General features: G+C 46.2%; 1 protein-coding gene across 7 annotated transcripts in view; it reads right to left on the reverse strand.

The window, feature by feature from the left end:
* KCNIP1 (potassium voltage-gated channel interacting protein 1) overlaps positions 1 to 23,483 on the reverse strand; it is a 398,295-nt gene that overhangs the window by 139,454 nt on the left and 235,358 nt on the right. Inside the window, exon 1 of one of the 7 annotated variants that reach the window (XM_057415108.1) lies at positions 10,198 to 10,295. The exons of the other annotated variants lie outside the window; for them this stretch is intronic. The gene's annotated coding sequence lies outside the window, so the exon portion shown is untranslated. Of the gene's footprint in view, positions 1 to 10,197; positions 10,296 to 23,483 lie in introns of those variants that run through there. 7 annotated transcript variants of the gene reach the window in all.

The raw sequence follows: 23,483 nt of genomic DNA on the forward strand, positions 1-23,483 counted from the left end.
TCATTAACGGTGGTTTAATAAGCACCATGGGGAAGGCCTCTCCCACCATGGGTGGCAGGCTGCCATCTCCAACTCCAAGTGCTCCATGTGGAGCTCCCACCCCAGGTTTCACAGATGTCTAACACAACTGGCTGCAGAGTGCATCCATACAATGTAGAGTCCACAGCACAATATGCTTGTCCATAAGCCCCAAGGATGACAAGGACACAAAACCCCAAGGATGACAAGGACACAGAGGGTTATCCCACACCCTTTCTCACCACAGCCCCAGGTGCCGCAATAAGCATTCTGCAGGAGATGCCACCCAGGAGCTGCTGTGCAGCTCCTACCTGCAGCACTGGGGTTGCATCTGCCACTGCATGTCTCTGAAGAGCTCTGTAGCTTCTCATGGTAAAACCTGACTGGTTGGTTGCTTTCTGTCCCCAGTGTCAGTGTATTTCGACAGCTCTGTAGGAAACATCAGTCTGTTTTTCAGAGACTGGAAGGTGGGGACTTGCCTACTGTGGTTCTACCACAAGATGTGACTATCAGAGGGTGTTTGTCTCCCCATGGCAGATGGATATGACTGGTCTCCTTCCTCTGCTTCTCATCCCCAGGAGGCAAACCCCAAGCATCTCCACAGTTTCTCAGCTCTGAACTGGTGGAGGAACAGAGGTGGCTGACATGGGGGTCTGCCTCAGTGGGGGTAGTGGGGTCTGCTAGGAGCCACCCCCCAGGGAACAGCGATCCCATCACTGAAATGAGAAGGGACAGGTAGCCCAAGAAATGCTCCTCAGCTGAAAACAGAACTTTTACATAGAAAAGATGCTGAAACAAAATGACTTCCAGGCTCAGCACTCTGCCCCTAAGATTTTATGACAGCCCCATGCACTCAGTACTTAGAATGTGAGAAAGCAACAGTGATGTTTCTTGCCAGGTACATGTTACACGGTGCACTTGGACCCAACCCGAGTCAGTGCCTGGAAAGGTAAACCCAATAGAAATCTAGAAAGGCTCTTATCCCCACCTGGTGGCATTGATATAATTGTCAAGAAACAAAAGTAAAGAGCTGGCAGTCCGCTTTAGCTTCGAAATCCCATTTGCTCCAAATCGCATTTCAGTTCTAGTATAACGGGAAGACATTTGGTATCTGCCACTGACAGTCAATGGCAGATCCAGTTAAAACACCCTCAGTTCCTGGCGTCCAAACTGCATAAAGGACCTGGCAATTTCCTGAGCAGGGAGCTGCCGGTGCAGCTTCTGCGGCTCCGTTTGTGCCCTCCCCATCCCGCTGAACTTTACAGCCGCTTCCCGGCGCCTCCTGGGGATGATTTAACGCTGGGCAATGGAAGGAGACTGCTGCCATCTGCTGCCACGGCTCCGTGCAGGCACAGCCGTCGCTCCGACTGTCGGCCCAGCGATACAGGAGGAAAGGGGAAAAGGAGGAGAGCTATACAAATTCAGGTTTGGCTCTAGCAGGAACTCTGCTCCTTTCCTGCTAAATAAATGACTCCAATTTGTGCTTCACTGGCTTTGCACGTTAACACTCAGAATTTCAAAGGGATTATTTGGGCAATCCTACAGCAACCTCATGTCAATACACAAATAAACTGATGATTGCATGTGCAATCCCTGACAAGTCTTGCCTGTCCTACAGAAATCAGCATCTGTGGCCCAGTCCTCACGACAAACACCACAGCGAATAAGCCTCGGTGGGTGACAGCAAACAGAGGAAAAAGGGGAGGTGGGTTTTAGGTGGGTTTTACAGAAGCAGAGGCAGCCTGCTCTCCCAACCCAGGGTGGCGTTAGCCGCTAGTGCCCCTGAGCAGGGCTAGGCAGCAGCAGGCTCAGCACAGCCAGAGCTCAGAGAGAGCAATGTGGGAGCCAGAGCCAAGGAAGCAGCAGGTAGGAGACCCAGGGCCTCTCTCCTGTTGTTGCATTGTTTCATTTTGTTTATTTTCCCAATCTCCAGCCAATGCAATCCCAGATAATGGCAGGGAGCAGCTGAAAGGCAGAGAGCTCAGCCGCAGCGAAGCTCTGGGTGCCACCAAGCTGGAGCAGCCAAGGCTGGCTGGACTGCGGCACAGAGAGAGGCCAGCACCAGCCAAGAGCATCCTTTAGTGCTTATTTCATAACAGCTTTGCCAGGCTCAGAGTCAAAGCACTTATAACTTCCATTCAAATGAAGTCAATGCATGTTAAAACATGCAAATATAGTCACAAGCGTTCCACCTTACTTCTGTTATTCGAATTAATTGAATTTCTGCCCTTAAAAGTAACTACTGGCAAAAGGTGCTGAGAGGTGGTAAGAATGTCTCAGTGCCTGTCCCAGCCACAGGTCACCTCCTGGCCCATGTTGTCCCTGGTGATAGCAGGATGTAAGTCACAGCCTGTTCTAGTGAGTGTGGAAGGGTAATGGCCACGAAGAAAGGACTAGGGTAAAAGGTTAAGAGGGGCATGATGGAGGGTGCTGGTTTGACGCAGTTGGTACTTAGATCAGCTGCAAGGAGATGAAAGGATAGCTCTTGAAAATGAACATGTAGGAAGAACATAAAGATACAAAGTCCAGACCAAAAAAGAGACAGCTACACCAAGAAGCCGTTTGTGCCAGCTGCTGGTAGTATCCACAAAGCCCTTTCATGGCTTTTTCTCCTTGCCCTCTTTCATCCAGCACAGCACTGGTATGACATCCAAGTCACGAATGCTAAAAGTATTTGTTGGTCCCTTACTAAGGAGTATCCTAAAGAGCATTTATTTCTCCTTTTGGGAGGACACAAGATTAGGTAAGATAAGGACAAGGCTTAAACCCAACAGTTACCTGCAGACCTTTCAACCTGAAGTCAAAGGATGGTGGTGCATTGCCTTCTGGCTAAAACCATCTACAGCGGATGTCTTGGTTTTACCTTCTTACATAGCATAAAGCACGTACTTAGAGTCCACGGGGACCCTGTGATAACTGCCAAAATTTGCAGGTCCTGCATTGCTTAATATTGCCCCTCTGGAAAAGGGTAGCCTTTATGCTCAGTTTTATACCTGGATTAGGAAAGTAACTTAAACCCGAAGCACTTGGTCAGATTCACACTTCTCTCCTGAGCAGCAGAGGCCTGTCTGAGTGACCAGTGCCCACGTCACGGGCTCATTGAGACAGTAGCACTTGGTGATTCACACACTGCATTTCCCACCTAACACAGCTGTTACGGAGAAAGCAAGAAAAGCAAAAGCTCAGTCTGCTTTAGAGACTGCTGCGACATCTTCCTCCAGGTACAGAGAAAGCACTGGAGAGGGGCTGAGTGTTTTCACCACATAATCCACTTTGTAGGTGCTTTCGTAACAGCATCTATTTATGACTGAATTGACAAGCCCATGATGGAAATCCTAACCCTGAAGCTAAAGGAGCTTTACATTCTCAGGGTTGTTTTATGAGGAAAACCCTATAGTAACACAGACACCTTTCAGAGTAAATTACCAACCATTTGCCAGGGGCACGGACAGACACCAGACCTCCAGGGCACAGAAACAAGTAACAGTTTCTCATTAATACGCAACCAGTGTTTTGTATTTCCACTTCCAATTTCTTTGCATTTCACACCAAAACTTGTTATTCTGTGTCCATTTCCTTTCACTTCTACACCTCCTGAGGATATAGAACTGTTACCTTAGTTGTAATACGTGTCTTAATGTGATACATCTTAGTACCCCTGTATGTATATGCAAACTGTGCTTGTCACAAAGATCAAAGGCCTTGTGCCAGCTCTCTGGCACATGAAAAAGGAAGCAGATCCCAGCTGGACAGTTCATCTCAGGGAGCCTCTGGGAAGCAGGAATGGATAAGAAAGCATCCTGGAGTCTGGGAACTACCCAGTTTAAAGGGCATAGGCAGTGTGATGAACACACAGTTCATCTTAGCGCTACTGACAGCCCACTGCTCCAAACCCAAATTGGCATAGCGCAAATACGACAGGACGGGTTATATTCCACATGGTTAACCCCCATTTAGAAAAGCATTCAGGCATTTAGGTATTCCCAACTTTCTTCAGAGTACTCAAGGATATACCCAGCTTCCTGGCTGATGAGATCTAAGCACATGCCTAATTACTGATGGAAAAAGGTCTGGAGATGCTGCAATGATGGATAATACAGAAAGTCTGAAGTGAAGACAAGATCTTACTTAAAAGTGAGCAGCTGAATTGAATGAGCTACGCCCCTTGTAACTGCTAGGTCAGAATATTTTGCAGACTGCCCATCCATAAATAGAACACATTTCAAGCAAAGCCTAGTTCTTAGCTTTATGGCATTAAAGGCTGTTCTTAATATTGCCTTTATTTAACTAACCCAAGATGCAAATCAAGGCTTTTCATTACCAGCCAATAATTTACAACCAGTGGAGACATCAGTGATTGGAGACTGCAGTCCCTGGAAACGTTATCTTTTCACCCTTTCCTTACTCCAGGGAAACTCCTCCTTGGGCTGAGGCAGTGGGTAGGGGTGAAGGACAGGCTGTATCAAAGGAAATTCCCTACTCGCCTAGTGAAATCCTAGTAATTGCACTGTGCCCACAGCACCATGTTTGTATCAACAGCAGACCTCACACCGTGAAACACTTGATAAAAGCATGAATATGTGTCTGGGGAGCTCCAGAGACGAGTCCCCTCAGGTCTTTGGCTGTACCAAAGAATAGACGGGGCAAGACCAAAACTATGACGCCAGCTTTTCTGTTACTCCGGTCCTTCTCTCACAACATGGAAAAGCAAGAACTGCTTTTTCACATGAACCAAACAATGACTTTGTTACAGGTATGAGAAAAAAACCACCCTCACAACTTTCGCCCCTCCTCCAGGTACCAAGTGCCGCCCACCCTGCAGTGATGAATGTGCTTTTGAGAGGCTGCGAAATCCTCCTTTGAGTACACTTCTCCCTCGGTTTGCTGTGACAGTTAAAAAAGCCTTAATAAGCAGCCTGAGATTTCCTACCCCCAGTTTTCCATTTCCTGTGCTCTCAGAGGCAGCTGGCAGAGCAGCTGATAATCTAAACAGACTGACAGAAACATTTTTATAGAGACTTACATGAACTTACTTATCTCCAGTGAATTCATTTCCACTTCGAGTTTTCTACAATCTCAAAGGCCATCCCCATTTCTCACTCCTGGGGCAGCACAGATGATGTAAAGTGTTCTGTCGTGATAGCATCAAAGTGAGAAACAGCATTAAATCTCCTCTCAGGTATGCAGGTGTTCTAAGCTCAGGAGTTTGCAGTAAATGTGAACTTTCTGGGGGTTTCATTTCCTTTATTTTATTTTATTTTGAGTTACTGTGCAGTAGCTAAATCATTCCCTGGTTTTAAGCACTTTGTACAGCCTCATTTCAGGAAGATTACTTTACAACACACTACAGGTACAACTCAAGATTCTGATGACTGAGGACATCCCTCTGGTCCTCACTCACAACCAGTGTAAGGCACTCAGTGTCCCTCTTGCCTGGACTCCTGCAGCATCCTCACCCATGGTGCTGTGCTGATGGCACATGGCCACTCACAGCAAAACCACTGCTTTGCCTCAGATAGAGAATAACTGTACCTGTGCGTGGAAATTTCACACAACTTTCTTGACCTAAAAGGCAATTGCTGTCTTTGGGTGGCTAGATGCAGTAAGAACGAACAACTGCATTGAACAAATGTGGAAAACAACTTTCTGCTTCACAAAACAAAGTGATGGCTCTTGAGGACTAACCCTAGCGACTGCTTCAGGAGGGAAGTGAGAAAGGAGCTAGTGCTGGGCAGATACAGGCAGCAGAGGCAGGTAATAGAGCTAGCGAAACAGCCGTCCTGAGCACTTCCATTTACACCTCTATGTACAAATTCTCTTCCTCCAGGCAGAAACACTGGGAAATACAGCTCACAAGAATGAAGCGTGGTTTCCAAAGTGACAAAGCACACATAGAATGGGAGTAATTTGGCTCTCCCACCAGCATATTGCAGCAGTCCACCCACAGAGATGATGCTGGAAGTGAAGGGACTCATTACTCTCATTAAACATGACATTAAAGCTGGCCTCTGTCCTGCAGCGATGAAGGTCAGCATTCCTTTTCCTTGTCAAAACCCCCTTAAAATTATCCACACTTCAAAAGTCACAGGGGAAAAAATAAAAAGAGACCAATAAAAATATATTTACATTTAGTAGGTTGAGGCCAATCTGATCAATTTCTAACAGCTAATTCCAACTTAAATACAAACATAAAATGTTCCAGTGTTTTGGCTTCCATTTTGAAATGATGTTGGAGGAAAAGCCTGGCTGCATTTAACTTTAGAACTGAACTGTTATCCCCATAGCAGGGACACCCCTACCCTACCTACACCTTCAGTGAAGTTTTGGCCAAAGCAAACTCCTATTTATTGATGGTTTGCTTTTGTTAGTAGAATTTGAATCTATCACTAGATATCTCCTGTCATAATATCAGCTCCACAAAGCTGGTATTTTAACAGCCATGCACTCTGAGTGTTTGTCCAGTATTTTGTTATGCCTTGCCCTACTACAGAGAAAAGATCAAGCTCCAAGCTTACATCTATAGCCCTGACTCTTCTGGTATCTGCACTCTACAATATGAGTTTATTCTTCATAAGGCAGGTAATGGCATCAGTTGCTGCTGCTTTTTGGATGGTTTTTGATCCTCAGTGCAGCTCACCAAATACACAGGCACAAGTTGCTCTCATCATGTAAGCCCGCTGATTTCATATGAAATTGAAAATCATCCACCAAGCCAGAAGATGGCTGTTTTCCATGAGGAAATGAAATCCCAATGCAGTGAAATAAGACCCCTTTCCCTATGGCCCAACCTTCAAGTGTAATTCGTGCAAACCAGAGCCCACTTCATCATAGACTCATAGAACAGTTAGGGTTGGAAAGGACCTTAAGATCATCCAGTTCCAACCCCCCTGCCATGGGCAGGGACACCTCACACTAAACCATCTCACCCAAGGCTCTGTCCAACCTGGCCTTGAACACCACCAGGGATGGAGCATTCACAACCTCCCTGAGCAACCCATTCCAGTGCCTCACCACCCTCACAGTAAAGAACTTCTTCCTTATATCCAATCTAAACTTCCCCTGTTTAAGTTTTAACCCATTACCCCTTGTCCTGTCACTAAAGTCCCTAATGAAGAGTCCCTCCCCAGCATCCCTATAGGCCCCCTTCAGATACTGGAAGGCTGCTATGAGGTCTCCACACAGCCTTCTCTTCTCCAGGCTGAACAGCCCCAACTTTCTCTCTCAGCCTATCTTCATACAGGAGGTGCTCCAGCCCCTGATCATCCTCATGGCCTCCTCTGGACTTGTTCCAACAGTTCCATGTCCTTTTTATCCTGGGTTCAGCAGTAGCAGTCACTTTTTCCTCCGTCTTAGTAGCTGGTGCAGTGCTGGGTTTTTGACTTTCAGCCTGGGAACAGCACTGATAACACCGATGTTTTTAGTTGGTGCTCGGTAATGTTTAGTCTGACCAAGGACTTTGTGAGTCTCATGCTCTGCCAGGGAGGAGGGGAAGCCGGGAGGAAGCAGAGACAGGACACCTGACCCAAATTAACCAAAGAGGTATTCCATACCACAGCACATCATGCCCAGGATGTAACTGAAAGTTACCTGGAAGAGCTAGATCACTGCTCAGTCGGGCTGGGTATCGGTGGGTGGTGAGCAGTTGCATTCTCTTCCCTTATCATTATTGGTGGTAGCAGCAGTGATCTGTGTTATACCTTAGTTACTGGACTGTTCTTATCTCAACCTGTGGGAGTTACATTCTTTTGATTCTCCTCCCCATCCCTCTGGGAGCGGGGGGAGGAAGGGAGGGCGGGGGCGAGTGAGCAAGCAGCTGCATGACTGACGCCTTAAATCACGACACCTTTTTAACTACCTTTCCCTCCTAAGAGCCCCTGGAACACTCCAGTGTCCAGAGGAATTGGATGCTCACCTGCTGGATGACCTAAGAGGGCTATCCACAATGTGTACACAGTCCAGTAGTCCTATCCCTGCCCATCTCCGTAAGACCCTCAAGAAAGAGCCTCCCTGGCAGTGTTCAAGACCAGGTTGGACAAGGCCTTGGGTGATACGATTTAGCGTAAGGTGTCCCTGCCCACAGCAGTGGGGTTGGAACTAGATGATCTTAAGGTCCTTTCCAAGCCTAACTATTCTATGATTCTATGATAATGACTTACTTGTCACTGGAATAGGTCTTTGTGGCTCCTAACAGAGCTGATGGGACACTGCCACCCTAGCGTCAGATCAGCATGTCCAGCCATGTCACAAGGCTTTCTTACAATAATACAGACTCCCGGATCCCAATACCATTTCTGTGGTGCTAATTTCGATAAACCAGAACTATAAAGTACCTCAGGCTCTCCTTGGATTTCACCTCCAGATATATCCATTCTTCTCTTTTCAGAGGAGACTATTACAGTGATCAGCAGCTTTCACTCCAAATCTTGCCTTCTGCAGGGGTCCCCGCAGATGCTCTCTGTTGTAATGATGACATCAGAAGTATCCCAATGACTCCCTACTTTCCAGCAGTGTTAGAAGTGCTCAAACTCTATCAGAGACTGAAACCAGCCCATGTTGCCAGAAAGATCACTGCATGTGATGAAGAAGAATGGATGAGCACTCTTTAGCTAACTGAGGTCTCCTGGCTCATGGAGGAGCAAGAAGTAAAGCGCTCTTGTCTGAGTTGCATTTCCCCCAAGGACTGGCGGGGCTATATACACACACCAGCATTTGCAGCTCTGCAGAGCTGTTGCCTATGGAGAAAAGCAGCACCCTGCTCAGATAATTCCTGTCCTTTCAGAGAAAAAAAACACTTAGGAGTAGACTAAAAGCATATTGTTCTCTATGCACACAGTGCATTATCTTAGGCTGCTGAACTGAATCATAGGCTGCTAAGTGCTCTTGATGTCTGTATCTGTGTGTACAGCTTCATGCATGAATTACGGAGTTTTCCACTGGTGAAGATGGGCAGAGGGGGACAGGAATAGGGGATTAGTCACAGTGGGAAAATAGCACTGAGAGACGTGATCATCTCTTGCACACTGTGAGGAACATGCATTGAACTACAGGTCCTTGATTTTCCGTGGGAGGCATTTCTACTTTTCTGCCTCCAAAGCAAGCTGTCTTGTGCTATGCAGAGCTTTTCATACAAGTCCAATGAAATCTTAAATGCAAATACCTGAAATAGGACTTATATAAAATAGAAGCATAAGTATTTGCAACTTGACTACCTCTGAAACAAGAAGAGCTAAATATAGAGACCTGGATACAGCTTTTAAACTTGAAATCCTATTTCAGGTGCTAGACATAGGATGTCATCCCTCCATAGGGGTAAGACAGTCTATGCAAACCTGGTGATTCAATGATAGCACTCATTAAACAGAACTGTCACTTCATATTAAGGATGAGGTAGTCAAAACAGCTGTTACTTTAAGTGCAGTCCTTCTAACTTATTCTGCAAGGTCTGTGGGAGTAAAGCTAAGCCTATGCTGATTATAGATCAATATTTGCACAGCAAGAAGAGAACCCATGAGAACAGAATTAAAGAACGAGACAACCCATTTTTGTGGGGTTAGAGATATACTTGGCTAAAGCAAATTAAGGAGAATCATTCCCAGGGGCAGCCGCAGATGAAGCTGAATGCTGATGACCCCCACTTTAGGCACACTAGTGCACAGGAGCACATGCAGAAACGCTCTCAAATCCCAGGCTGCCAGCCACACATCCCTGCCACAGACCAGCCTGACTGCAGAAGTGTCCTCTGACTTCCCAGAAGCCAGGAAGCACCACACCAGCACCAGGAGGTACCTCTTCCTCTCAGACTCTCATGCTATGAGCTCCTAAAGCAGCCTATGTGGTCAAGTGGGCACCTATCCTGCTGTCTCATGGATATTCGGAAGCAACGTGCCACTGTCCCGGCCTCTGCATGTGCACTCACACATGTTGGTTATAAGCACTGCTACAGTCATTGCAACAGAGCTTTACTGTCACTTCAAAATCACTCTTCATTCAAGTCAGCTATCTTAGAGATATAAAATATATTTAGACCACATAAAATAAGCACAGTCAGAAAAAAAACCCTCACAAAGGCATAAGTGCTGAAAAGGAAAGAGAAGCAACACTTGAGCTACTTCCTACAGCCTCATACTCAGAAACCTGCCTTTCTTCTCATCCATCAGCCTCTTCACTGCAGGCACTCACCTCACCCCTGGGCTCAGGGCTCATCCTGCATGCCTTCCCCAGCTGCCCATTTTCCATACTCCTACCCTTTTCAGGGTTTGCCGGAGTTGTCATCCAAAACATCCCAAGGGTTCCTCAGCCTTCACTACATCAGGAAGCAGTTTCAGCACTCCTCCCTCCACAAGGACCGTCCTCCCTTCTTCAGAAATAAGAATATGCCTTAGGCAGACAGTCACCAAGTGCAGAAGTCTCCACCTGCTAGTACATTTCTATCCCTCAAGAGATGGAATTTCTTACTCATTCCATGAGGCAACGGGTAAGCTCTCTGCAGAAAACCTTTTCATACATTGAATTTATACCTTGCATCAACAGTTAAATTGAAACCCTAGCTGGCATTTAATATATGCAGTTCATCACCAGCTCTTGATTGAGATGAGACAGTGGCAATCAACAGCTCTGGGAGGGAACGGATTTGAGATGATCTCCATCAGGTGCTTCACTACCATTTATATGTGAATGCAAATACACAGCCTCATCAGCATACATTTCCCCAGTTCAAGCTATTTTGATGGTCTGCTTTAGGTAGCATTCTCTGATCTGCTTTAATCAGGCAGAGCTGATGCTCATTTGTGAGTATGTTTCAAGCAGACATTGATCTGCTGGGATGGATAAAACCTTGCTTCTACAGCTGATGCAGAAATGAAGCACCTATCAGCATATGGTTTATGAAAGGAAGGTCCTGCTTGACTAACCTGATCTTCTATGACAAGCTGATGATGAGGGAAAGGCTGTGGACACTGTCTACCTAGGCTCTAGTAAAGTCTTTGACACCATTTGCCACAGCATTCTCCTAGAGAAACTGACTGCTCATGGCTTGGAGAGGTGTATTCTTTGCTGGGTAAAAAACTGGCTGCATGGTTGGCCTTAAAAAGCAGTAAACATGACACTGAGGGACATGATCTAGTGTGGCCTTGGCAGTGCTGGGTTAAGGGTTGGACTTGGTGATCTTAAAGGGCTTTTCTAACCTAACTGATTCTGTGATTCTCTCCAGACAGATGGAATGAATCCTACACGGTGTTTTCCAAAGCATTCCGTGTAGTTACAGATGAGCCTGTTATCCCCTCTTGTGAGCTGCCTCATGGACAGCCAGGCTCAAATGGCAAGTGGTGCCAAATTAATTCCGTAATGCTGTGGATGGCTCTACAAGCTACACACATTATTAAGCTAAATTAATTTCTGCTGTACCTGGCCTGCCGCTGAGGAACGTTGCTTACTGGGCTGGGAATAGCTCATTTGTTGGATCTATAAAATGCTGTTACTTAAACAGCCCAGTGAGCTCCTCTGACGCAAGTTTTCTTTCCCCTGAAGAGTTTTCTTTCTAACTGAAGTTATTGATCCCTTTGGCTTTAGACAGGAAATCATCACTGCATTAGCAACCAGCAAAATGGTCTTCAGTCCCTGGAGTCTGTCCCTGACATGTCATCGATCTGAATCTTTTGAGCTGGGAATGCTGTTAAACTCCTGTCTCATGAAAAGCACAGTAATGTGCAATGCATTTTACATTTGACTTCTTGATCTGAAGTCTCAAAGCGTATGTGTGTGTGTATTTCTCTTCAAGCATGTCTCAAACAATTGCTACTAAATTCTGCTACAAAGCAGTGCTACTTTATTAATATGGAGGAAAACCCAATCAGTGCAGCACGGAGATCTCCAGGTCTGACATGCTGGGTTCACTTTCTTAAACTTCCTGTGATAGAGAGGATTATAGCAGTTCATGGACCAATGTTAGACTCCCATTAGTGTCTGCCCCTTTATGGAGATACCTGCCTTCAGCAGCAGCTCAACCAGAAGACTGTAGGAGCCTGGTAAAACCTGGAATTTCCCATATGCTGCACTGCAACTTTAAATTTCTGTATTTGCCACGTAAATACAAAATAACCACTCTTGGAATTGGATCATGGTGCTTCTACATTCATCTATTAATCCAAGCCTGACTTCACTGCTTGGTAATACAACCACAACAGCCTGCTCTGAAGTGAATACATTATTTCATCTTACTCAAACCAGATACGCAATAGGAGCTACTTTTAACTGGTGGCACAAACAGGCGCTACCAAACCTTGTGCTCTCTTTCCAAGTCCTGGAATTCCAAGCCCAAGAGATAATCCTTCACAGCATTATATCTCAATACAGTGCCAGAACCATGAAAAATATGGTTTTGTTTGATAAACGTACCTATACCTACCATCTTACCCAGTACTGCAATGATTTATTAGCATAAAGGGTCAAAGTTGTTGATGTCACACAGCATAGCAGTGTCCAAGCCTACGGATGCCTCACTGTGCTGTCAGCTTGTGGGATGCAGCTGGGTGCACTGGGGAGGCGGGATGCACTGCCAACATGACCTCTTTAGCAGATCTGTCCTGCTTGGATTTGACTCTGATGCTGTATGCAAAACCAGAACAAAGCAAAAGAGTTGTGCCGATCTGCCTGCAGCATTAAACCAGCTCTTGGGGTTCTCTGATAAGTATCTCAAATCTAAACCAAGAAGCCACCCAGTGGTTTGCTCTTCTTGTAGGAAATAACTTTTCATTTCTCTTAGCATGTCTTGGCAAAACAGTGATGCTATCTGTCCAGAGTGAGTTTAACAGGCAGCTGAGGGGTGAGGGACAATCAGATTGTCTTTATTACTGCCAGTCAAAGCTACATTGAGAAAAAGGATCCCAGAGAGCCAGCTACCCAGGTGAAAGCAAGGGTCCTCATTTGGGGAAGATTACCAGGATAATACCGGGGTGCAGGATCATGTTCTTGGCTATGAGGGGATGAATCTCACAGGTGTCCAGTTATAAAACTGCACACACCCAGCCCCTTTGGGAAATCATTGTCTTACTGGTTTGTCTCTCTAGAATGCCTGCATACCTGTGAAAATGGAAAATGCCAGTGCTCATGGCACAAGTTTGCTATGGGAGCTACCTGCTGGATTTCGGGCAGAGCCTAGGAACCCACAACAGTCCCATCCCAGTTTATCAGTACACCAGTACTGAAAGCGCAAAGGAGGGAAACTCGTCGTGCATGTGGAAAGCAGAAAGCTTTCCAGCAGAGTCCCCTGCCTGCTTTTAAGACTACATGCACTTCCACCAATGCTACAGAAGAGTTTTGCTCTAACTCCCAGTACACAGCTCTGTGAATCCGTGACATTTGCACTGAAAACATCCCCCTTGAAAAACATGCTCTTCTGAGCTGCACCCTCATTTAATGGAATAAGAACCCATGACAAATGGCTTAGCTTTCCCAGGAACCTGCATGGCCTCCATATGAATTTCAGATTTATAGAGGAACTTCAGAAACTGCAGGACATGACTGCCTTGGCAAGACACAGCATCATCAATACCAAACTACAGCAATGGGCTTAGAGGTTCATAATGAACCCAGGCCCAGATCAGCTGGCTGAAGCTGTCTCTTCTAGTACTAACCACCAGTATTGGCTGAGCCAGTGTAGTCCAAAGACTTAGCAATAACTGTGATTTCTTTAAAGGCCTGTCCAAGCAAGATTCAGTACCCATTTACCGATGTTCTCAGAAACAGCAAGCTGACTGCAAATTTCCATCTCTGTATTCCATGTGGGAAGTAATGTGAACTTCTCGAGTGTACACAGGTCAAACTGAATTCCTGGCAGGAGGGTACTGAGCTGGTTACAGTACAAGCCTCTAGATCTTCAAATGCTGATACCTGAAGATTCCTCGTGATTTATTTTAAAACAGAAGCTTTTCTTATGGTGGCAGAATGAAACAACTTGAACGTTAGCAGCAGGTGCCACCGTATTTAAAAGACAATTGTGATGCCTCTACCATGATGCTGAACAGATGTCTTGAAGTGATGTAAACGCAGCAATGAAATACCCTTAAAAATGATTTCATTTTCTTTTACAAAAAGAAAGAATGTTTATGGGACATTTCCAAGACAGCAATAATGCCCTGGAAGGAAGTAAAATCTTGGTTTAATCTAAATTCCTCAAAACCTGTTTCCACCAGACAGCTGCTTTGACCAAATCTGTTACTGTCTTTATTTTCAGTTACTATCATCAGTTCATTTTAGCATCTCAGTAAACAAATGTGAATTCAAATCAGCAATTAAAGTGTTGTCATAGTGTGCCTCCTCTGTTAATGGACAGCAAAGTGCTGTTAAAATCCAGGTTAAACTTTAACTTTCCTCTAAGGTCAAAAACTCCTGCATAGCTTCAGAGTACCTAACAGTAGACAGCACTTTCACACCCATCTTTTTCAATGCATGCATTATTTTAAATCTACTTATTAGTGAGCAGTTCATTTTCATAAGCACTCAGTTTATAACCCTCATCATCAGGCTTAACAAGCCAAGTCAATGCCCCATTAAACCCCCGCTTCACATGCCTCAGGTTTACACAGTAAACCTCTGTAGCCACAATTTGTTTTCATCTCTTAATCAGTTGCTAAAATTCAAGAGTAATTTCCACTTGTGCTTTACTATGGAGTTGTAAACTTCATAGTTATGGAGATGTTAAGAACTGGTCATTAAGAACATTAACTCACAAATGTTGCCCTCTTATGTCATTTCGCCCCTCCTGAGGCATCTCTGACACGTCCCCAGCAGAGAGCAGGAAGGAGGTGCAGAGACAGCGAATGGTTTGTTTGGAGCAGGATGAAAAACAAGTTCAAAACCAAACCGCATTTCTGGCAAAGCAGAAAATCTGCTTTCTTTCACTGAAAAGGGCATGAGGCTCCAAGGGAGGGAGGGAGGAATGTGCTTGTCCTAACCAGAGCAGCCCCTTCCCTGCCTTCCCTCACGCTGTGGGCAGGGATGTGGGGAAGGTGGTGATGGTGATGCCCCTCCACTGCTCCCTGTGTTCTTGCGGTCCCCGTCATCCTGCATTCCCAGGCCCATGACTAGGGGGCCTGCAGCTCAGGCAAAAAGCCATTAAAAACCCCATGTTTTGGAGGGAAATACCATGCAGTGGCCATGCATGGTTGCATGGGAGAGAAGCAAGGCCCTGCATCAACCCACCCCACTGCATAGCTGCCATACCTGGCCCTGCCAGCAGCCCCCTGGGGGACAGTTATCCTCTATAAATTCACATATTTAACTTAAAGCATCTGCAGTGTAAATGATGTGCCTGTGATGTCGTGCTGCACAGTGGTGGCAGGGTTGGACATTGGGGAGTACCCCCTGTGGTGGCCCTTTCCCACTCCCAAGGCTTTGGGTACCTCTGCTAGTGCCCCCAAGCTCTCAGACACACACAGCCAAATGGCCATGCTGTGGGAGCCTGGCAGGTCACCATGTCCCACCGCTACCAGCCTCAACAAGGAGCTTACCAATGGCTTCACCCTCAGACGCAGCAGCCAGCATGGGGGTGACAGCACAGACATGCCAGTCCACAAACGCAAAGCCTCGGTGGCCGTTCTGCTGCAGCCTAGCACAAAATGAGGGTTTTCCAGTCCATCCTGCAACGCATCACCTGCTGCAGCTCACCACAACCATCCTGCTTTGCTCTGGCTTTCCGCTGACTGGGAGGAGAAACACTACCATCACTGATGAGAGAAGCAAGCAACCTGCTATGCGAGAAGCTGCTCACAACAACTACCAGGGATTTGGGGCTGTATTTCAGTGTTTTCTCAGGCTTCAGCAAGTCTCAGATATTGAGGGTCCTCCCACAAGACATCTAAAATTAACCAGCAGCAAACAGGCCCTGGTTTGTGCACCGACCAGAAAAACCTGCATTACACAGCTATGACATTGGTATCTGCTGGTCTGTTCTCACCGAGACAGCCAGCCTGCTTCCAGCTCAAATGAGCTCCCCCCGTGTGATGCTTCAGAGCAGAGGAGGGCAGCTCACCGAGGTGTTTAATTTCTAAAGACTTAAATCCAAAGAGGAAGAGGGAAGAATATTCATTTTCCTTCTTTTTTAATGCTCAACTCAAAGTGATCAGAGATGAAAATCTCTGCATCTAATGAAGGAGGAACAAGGAAACTAAGACAGTTGCCCTATATTAGTGCTGTTGGCCTGAGGCTTCTTGTGTGCAGTCACGTCTGTCCAAAATGAAGTTACATTGTGTTTCTCAGAAAAATTCCAAAGATTCCTTTTTAGCTTTGTATAGGTTGTAAGCATTGAAATTTTGATAACCGCTACTCAAAAGAGATGATTTTCGTCCCCAGCTAACTTAATTCTCTCTTATCCTGAGTCCTTGTTAGATAGAATATAACACAGAAAGGACTTCTGAAGCTTTGGACCACGCTTCAAAATGACATGATCAGTTTAACTTCTGGAAAGTCTACACAACACACAAGTAGGAACGGGGAGCTGGGGAATGTCTGGCAATCCCTACAGATAAAAGTCACCCAGAAGCATAAGAGTTTAAAACGTGCTTTTAAACAACATTTCTTCTTCTCCTTCTTTCTCTGATCTTGCTGCTTAGTTAAGCACTGCACAACTGCACAGCCCTTCCGAAGGTCTGGCAGGATACAAACATTTATTCCAAGCATAGAGGAACAGCCACTATCAAAAATACCGCCCTTCCATGCAATTCACTGACCTGTGTGCTCTTGTGTTACCTGGCAAATTGCACAGCTACCACGAGCATGATTCATGGTTTGCAATATCGCACACACCAGTCTCTACATTATTTATACGTCAAAATGAATCTGCACTGAGCAGTCTTAGCATAACCCTTGGCCAAATGGTTCTTATATGCAGCACTTGGATGAGATCATGCAGTTAGAAAGCAACCTCGTAAGTCAACAGATGCGTTCTCAAACTGCGTTTTCAGAAACGGAAGAACCTGACAGTCAGTTGCTTCCCCCCTGCAGGTTTACCTCCCTGTGCAATTAAACTCACTGTTACACCCTGCAACAAATACACAGGCTGTACAAAAATTGCTGTTGAAAGGCTGCTGGCCCTGATTAAACTCTACAGGGCTTTTAAAGGTTAAGACCTAACCTCAGCTCCTCTCAGCTCAGCAGCTTCCGTGGGCAGTCGCAGCAGCATTAATCAGCATGCAATAATGAGGCTGTGAGAGGCAGCATGTGATTTCTTTATTTCATCTTAATTATAATTTAAAACTTTAATGTCAGGAATTTGACAAGTGTTTGAACAAGAAGAATTATTGCCTCAACAGCAGCTAAGGTCAGGCAGAGAAATGGGCTCAATCCCAAAGAAAAGCAGTGAATTTGTCCTGTTCAGATTGTTCTGCTGGCTGCTGCTGACAGCAAAGGGGCTGGTTCAGAAGCCCAACGCCCCTTTCAAAACACGTGTGTCTGCTCTATAGCCAGAAACAGACCCTACCACAAGGTCAATCTTAGCAGATGACAAGCTTTTGGGAAAGGAGCGTCACCCACACTGAAAAGAAATATGCTCCTACAACACAAGCAGACATAATTAGGTTGCATTGCATGGACATGATCTTGCAGCAGGTCATACCATTAGTCTTGATGGTAAAGGAAGAGGCTGGGAAGGCATTCCCAGCCCTGGCACTGGGATTTTCTCCGATTCCTGGTCTCGCTCAGCTGGAGAATGGGGCCAAACAGAGTTCTTACCCCTAAAGTGTTAGACTGGCAAGGTCCCAGCCCAGTGACAGCATGTGGCCCAGCCTGGGCAGTGAGCACAACACAGGCTCATGCTTTGGGTTATTCCCAGGACTTGTGCTGCTGTCCCTGTGATTGCGTGAGGCCATGACATGTGAGCGAAGCTGTGTTTCCTATGCCATGAGATACTCTGATAGCACGGCCTAAGGCCAGTACTGCTCCTTGGGCACTTGAGTGGACTGAGAGCCAGTCTCACCCTGTCTCCTTTTCTGACTTGCAGCACATCACACTCCCTAAGCAATGTGTGGCATCCTACAAAACCCCAGGGTTACAGCAAGCCCACATCCACCACCCTGACAACCTTCACAACAATAAATAAACTCCTAAAACACAGGGGTCGGATTATATAGAATGTCTCAGGCTGTTGGGAGGAAGGACCAGGCAGTATTGGTTCAAGAAATTTAACAGAACTAGTAGAAATTCAAATGAACACCAGAATGAGTTGCTACGTAGGTAAACAGTTTCCTTGAGATGACCGCAGCTTTCTAAAGGGGAAATGATGCTTATCAAGTTGACATTATTAGAGAAATGACAGGGGCTATCAACAGGAGAAGCATCCTCTGAACCAACCTGCAAAGAACTAAGAGAAGAAAACAGTCGTATAATGGCAAGTCTCCTTGCACAGCAGAAGACATTTCAGTTCCTTTGGCAGCAAATCTGTTTTCCATATAATAGCACCTTTTTGAAATGAATTTTTATAGGCAAAATGATTAATAATGTAGGCTGGAGCAGAGCAGCATTATTCCCTGGTAGTGCTAAATGAGCAGCTGCCACAGGAGATAGGCATTACTTTGAGTGCTTAACCAGGGCTAACAAATGGGATTTTTAAGAACAAATCTTCTCATAGTAAGCTCTTTCAAGAATGAATACAAGCAGGAAAACAGTCTGTTAACTCCAGTAGTTGTAACTGTGTATGGAATTGCACTGCATTTATACCACTAACATAGGAAGAACAGCCTTTGTTTTGATGGAAACAGGGTTTATAGCACAGCAGCTGAGAAAGTTGGGGCTGTTCAGCCTGGAGAAGAGAAGGCTGCGTGGAGACCTCATAGCAGCCTTCCAGTATCTGAAGGGGGCCTATAGGGATGCTGGGGAGGGACTCTTCATTAGGGACTGTAGTGACAGGACAAGGGGTAACGGGTTAAAACTTAAACAGGGGAAGTTTAGACTGGATCTAAGGAAGAAGTTCTTTACTGTAAGGGTAGTGAAGCACTGGAATGGGTTGCCCAGGGAGGTTGTGAATGCTCCATCCCTGGTGGTGTTCAAGACCAGGTTGGACAGAGCCTTGGGTGAGATGGTTTAGTGTGAGGTGTCCCTGCCCGTGGCAGGGGGGTTGGAACAGGATGATCTTAAGGTCCTTTCCAACCCAAACTATTCTGTGATTCTGTGATGCCAAGCAGGGAGAACTAAAGCTAGTGGATGCGATGGGATACCTGTCTGGCAGAAACTAGGAGTAGAGCTTCAAATTGTTTCCATGAGAGCAGAACCACAAATAAACTCATTCTCTATTGCAGCAAGAACCTAAAACTTGGTTTTGTCAGTGCCACCAGCATTGCCATGAGGCTGCATTAGTAAGGTTTCAAACCATTTGACATTTACCACGGACTTCCTTAATTCCTGCCTGTAGTTATGTTAAGGAGCTAATCTACACAGCTTGCACTGAAGTCTATTAAGAAATGGCAAATTCATAGTGAAAATTCACTGCCCCTCTTTTAAAACTGCCACAACACAGGCTGTCATTCCATGAGGCAAACCAAAGTCTGGGGCTGCAAAGATTTGGCACTCAAGAGAGAGGAGAAGCCCAGGTTATTCTAATAAACACATTAAGAATTGCGGTTTTGCCCCAGTCACCATCATCCTGAAATTAGATATGTGCCAAAACTGCATCCAGGGCAAAAGCTATCAGAAAGAGATACAAGAACATGTGAAACTAGAAACTCTTTGTCTTTCCATGGAGATTACCCTTTCACAGATAGCATATCTGCGCTGCAGAGACGCTGGGAGCTGGGCAGACATGAATTTTAACACAACAGGTAGACATAAAGTCAACCCAAACTGGGCACGGACCAGAAGAACCACAATTTGCTTGTTTTCAGACTAGAAGCTGAGTTACGGGACAAGGAAGTGACTCAGAGTTGTTCCTGCCTAAGCAATACAGCTCGTATAAAAAGAGATGCATGTGATGAACATGTGTAAATGTCTCTTGCACATGGAAGGAAGGTGTGGAAAACAGGAAGATACAGAAATATTTTGGCACCCATTGTATTTTGTGAAGCTGTCCTGGTAACTCAGCCTTTCACATCGCTGCGCTTTGCATAAGTGAACATTGATGAAACATAGTTCCTTCCCAGGAAAGGTTAAATAATACATGTAAATAACTTGAGAAGAAACTAGGACTCCTGTCATTCTGTTTCAAATGACATGAAAAATGAGACTGACCTAATTTTTGTGTGGAAAAGTCTTGCCCTTTGTGTAAAATTGCCATTCCTGGAGAAGCAGCAAACCAGGCACCCCAGAGCACCAGGAGCTCACAGCAGGGAAAGCCTGTGTATACCCTTGTATCCAACCTATCAACCAACAGTCTCAGCTCTGGGGATCTTGACTACTAACCCCCACAGTGAGGAAGCAAGCCCCTGTCGTGGGTCCGAAGCCGGCACGGTGCAGGGCTGCCTTCCCTCGGTGTCTGCCTGCGTTTAGCCAGGTGAGGTCAGCAGCACCCAGCTACCACGGGGTTTGCAACCGGCATCCACGAGCACTGCTGCAACTGTATCTGCCCAAACGCCGGCGGCTTTTAGGCGGCTCATCTCACGTGTGTTAGACCATCGTTATGTTATCCTGCCTTAGCAGTGCCAGGGCTGCAGGAAGCACGGCTTTGCGAGCTAGCTTGTGGCATGGAGCATGGGAAAGGGCAATCGTTTCCATGCGATTAAGCAGCCTTTAAAAATGCTCAGTTTTACTGGGAATCTCTTTTTGTGGTCTTGTTCCTGCTGGAGTGCTGCTTTACTACCCTACACAAGCAGGGAGCTGTAAGAGGAAGCACAGGGGTGGCAGAGAGGCAAAGCAGGTGAGAGCTGCTGTAAGTATTTCCGATGTGCGCTTACGTTTCAACAGTTGAGTGCCTTTAAAGAGCTGTGTGGGCTGGGCCTTACAAATCTGATTATTTAACACCACCAGACCTTGTCTTTAAAGCCTTTCCCATTCCCCACCTACTGTTCTGCCGTCAGCAAATCCTCTTGCACCGTCACTTCACCTGAAATGCACTCTCCCAATGTGCCGATTTACACGATTTCAAGATAGCAATTCTCTTTAAAAAACATTTTCCCTAAAAATCCCACCCTCTGCATCCCCTGCAACTGGTTTTAAGCACCACCACCGCATCCCTGCACAGTGCACTTGGAGAAACTGGCCTCCTTTGACCTGCTGATCTGATTGCTCTGGAGACTTTCTTCTCTCCACTGCCCTTCGCACCAGGAGCGCTGGGTTTTCCCTGAGGTTCAGCAGCTCCCTGAAAGGCCACCAGTGACACAGGGAAGTGGGACCCAGCTCCAGGACAGCACTGCCTCCCCAGTTGTTTAATTGCTCAGCTCTGTCCCTTTTGTGCACGCACATTCCTACCGAGCATCCTGAAACAGTCACTGAAGTAATGAAAGCATTTCCTTTCAACCAGTGTAACTGCAGTTTGGGTGTGCAAAATAATTTGTGTTTGGATGGCTACCAGCGAAGAAAAAAGGCAAATATTTCAGCTTGATCTCAGCTGTGGTACGGCTGAAATGTCTCATTCAGTCTGGAGGGAAAGGTGACTTTCAAGCACCCAAAAGAGTGGCTGGAAGCAGCCAAACCAAACAAGCTGAAACTGCTCCTGCAGCCTGTGGTCAGAGGCAGGTCTGTCCCTCCAGCTCTGACACCCCAAGCCCAGACCAGAGGAGCCTGCAGAGTCTCAACCCAGACCAACCATTGCAGTAGCTGGCAGCTAGAGCTGAGATGATCACACTGGTGATTTACATGGAAAAGCATTAGTAGGGCTTTTAAATGATATAGATTATGCTATAAAATGCTGATTATAAATCCCCCTGCTGTTGCTGAAATTAAATGCTGCCTCATCCCAAGCAACACCATGTGCCCCCATGTCTGTCTTCTCCAAAGGCACATTTGATTTCCCACTAGCAAGCCAAACTCATCCAAACCAAATGACTCTATAAGGACTCCTGAGCCCAGCACCACTGTTTGAAGGTCTTCTGGAGCTCTCAGAGCCCCTGCAGAGCTGTTGCTGCAGGAGCCATGTGCTGCCCTTGCAGCTCAGACCAGTTCTGCACATGCCTAAAGATGTTTTTAGTAGTGTTGGCTTTTGTACAGGACTGCAGATGTGAAGGCACGAGAGTGACTGGGGAGAGTAAGTGCCATCTGCCATGAGAACTCAGGCTCTGAACACCTTTGAATGCTTTTCAAAGTGTTGACTAAAATCTTGCCTGCACAGCATCGTCTCAGAGCTGAGATTTCCATCACAGAAACAAACTCCTCCTTCCCACCCTGCCTGGCATTACCAAATCCATCCGAATGGTGCCACAGAAACTTTGGGAACAAGGTGAATGCCTCCACTTCCCCAAACCGTTCATCACATCAGTTTCCATCCTTCACTACGGAAATTAATCATGCCCCGCGTGCTGCGACTCTTTTATCTCACTCTGAAATACAGCTTTTTGGTAATTAGGCCAAAGCACCTCCCTGCTCCCTGAAGCTGCCCCCCTGACAATAATAAACACTGTTTTTGCAACGCTTTCTTTCCTTTGCACCAAGCCATAGATTTAGCCTTGTTAGAAGCAACTAGCTGCTTTTGAAGGACACTGGTTTCTGCTGTTCAGACCAAATGACATGGGACATATAAACACCATCACCGAGTGCAGGATGCCAAACCGCTGCTTCCTCTGGGAGGCACCATCTTGAGAATTTTCTCTTGAACCATCAGCTAAAGAATTCAAACCCAACACAGGCTGGGTTATTGAAACATCGGTGGAAAACCAGAATGTGTGGCTTGCAGGTTGTGGAGCAGTGAAATAGGAAAGGATTTGACAGTTACGGTTTTGCTCCTTAGGTGCTGACAACACAGTGGGTGCTGCAGAAGAGAGAAGAGGACACTCTGCCTCCCAGCAGTTACAAAATAAAAAGTGCAAACAAGAAATAATCAGAGAAGACATCCGCGCAGTAGGAGATCTCAGAGCTAGATGTAAATCTCTTTGCTTGTAAACTGCAAAGGTAATGACATGATGTATGCAGATTAGTACTTGTGAGCCACAGAATAAGTGGGCTTTCAGAAGGGATTTGACTAATGAGTAAGGGAAATTCTTCTGGCAAAAGGAGTTGATGCCTAAAAAGCAACGCTTGAATACTTCTTAAAGCACAGAATTCCTTTTAGCTATTTCGGTGTAAAGCCTTTAGCAGTTTTGGTATCTGCAGTTAATAGCAAAGGCTGACCCGAACCTGCTCATGGCACCCTCCACACTGGCTGGACACAGGCAGATGAAGACAAGGGAGCACAGCACTGGGTCCACATGGTGCCAGGGTGCAAGCTTGGCAGAAGAAGGAGGATTAAGCACCCCAAGAGCCTGTGGGGCAGCCTGAAGGGCTGCTGTGGCTGCAGGCAGGGTTGCGCTGCCCTGGGGACAGGAGGCTCAGAGCGAGCCTGGCGGCTGCGCTGC

This window comes from Pezoporus wallicus, unplaced genomic scaffold (assembly GCF_028554395.1).
Source record: "Pezoporus wallicus isolate ANWC-B61680 ecotype Strahan unplaced genomic scaffold, APGP_CSIRO_Pwel_v1 contig_4161, whole genome shotgun sequence".
NCBI classification, from domain to species: domain Eukaryota; kingdom Metazoa; phylum Chordata; class Aves; order Psittaciformes; family Psittacidae; genus Pezoporus; species Pezoporus wallicus.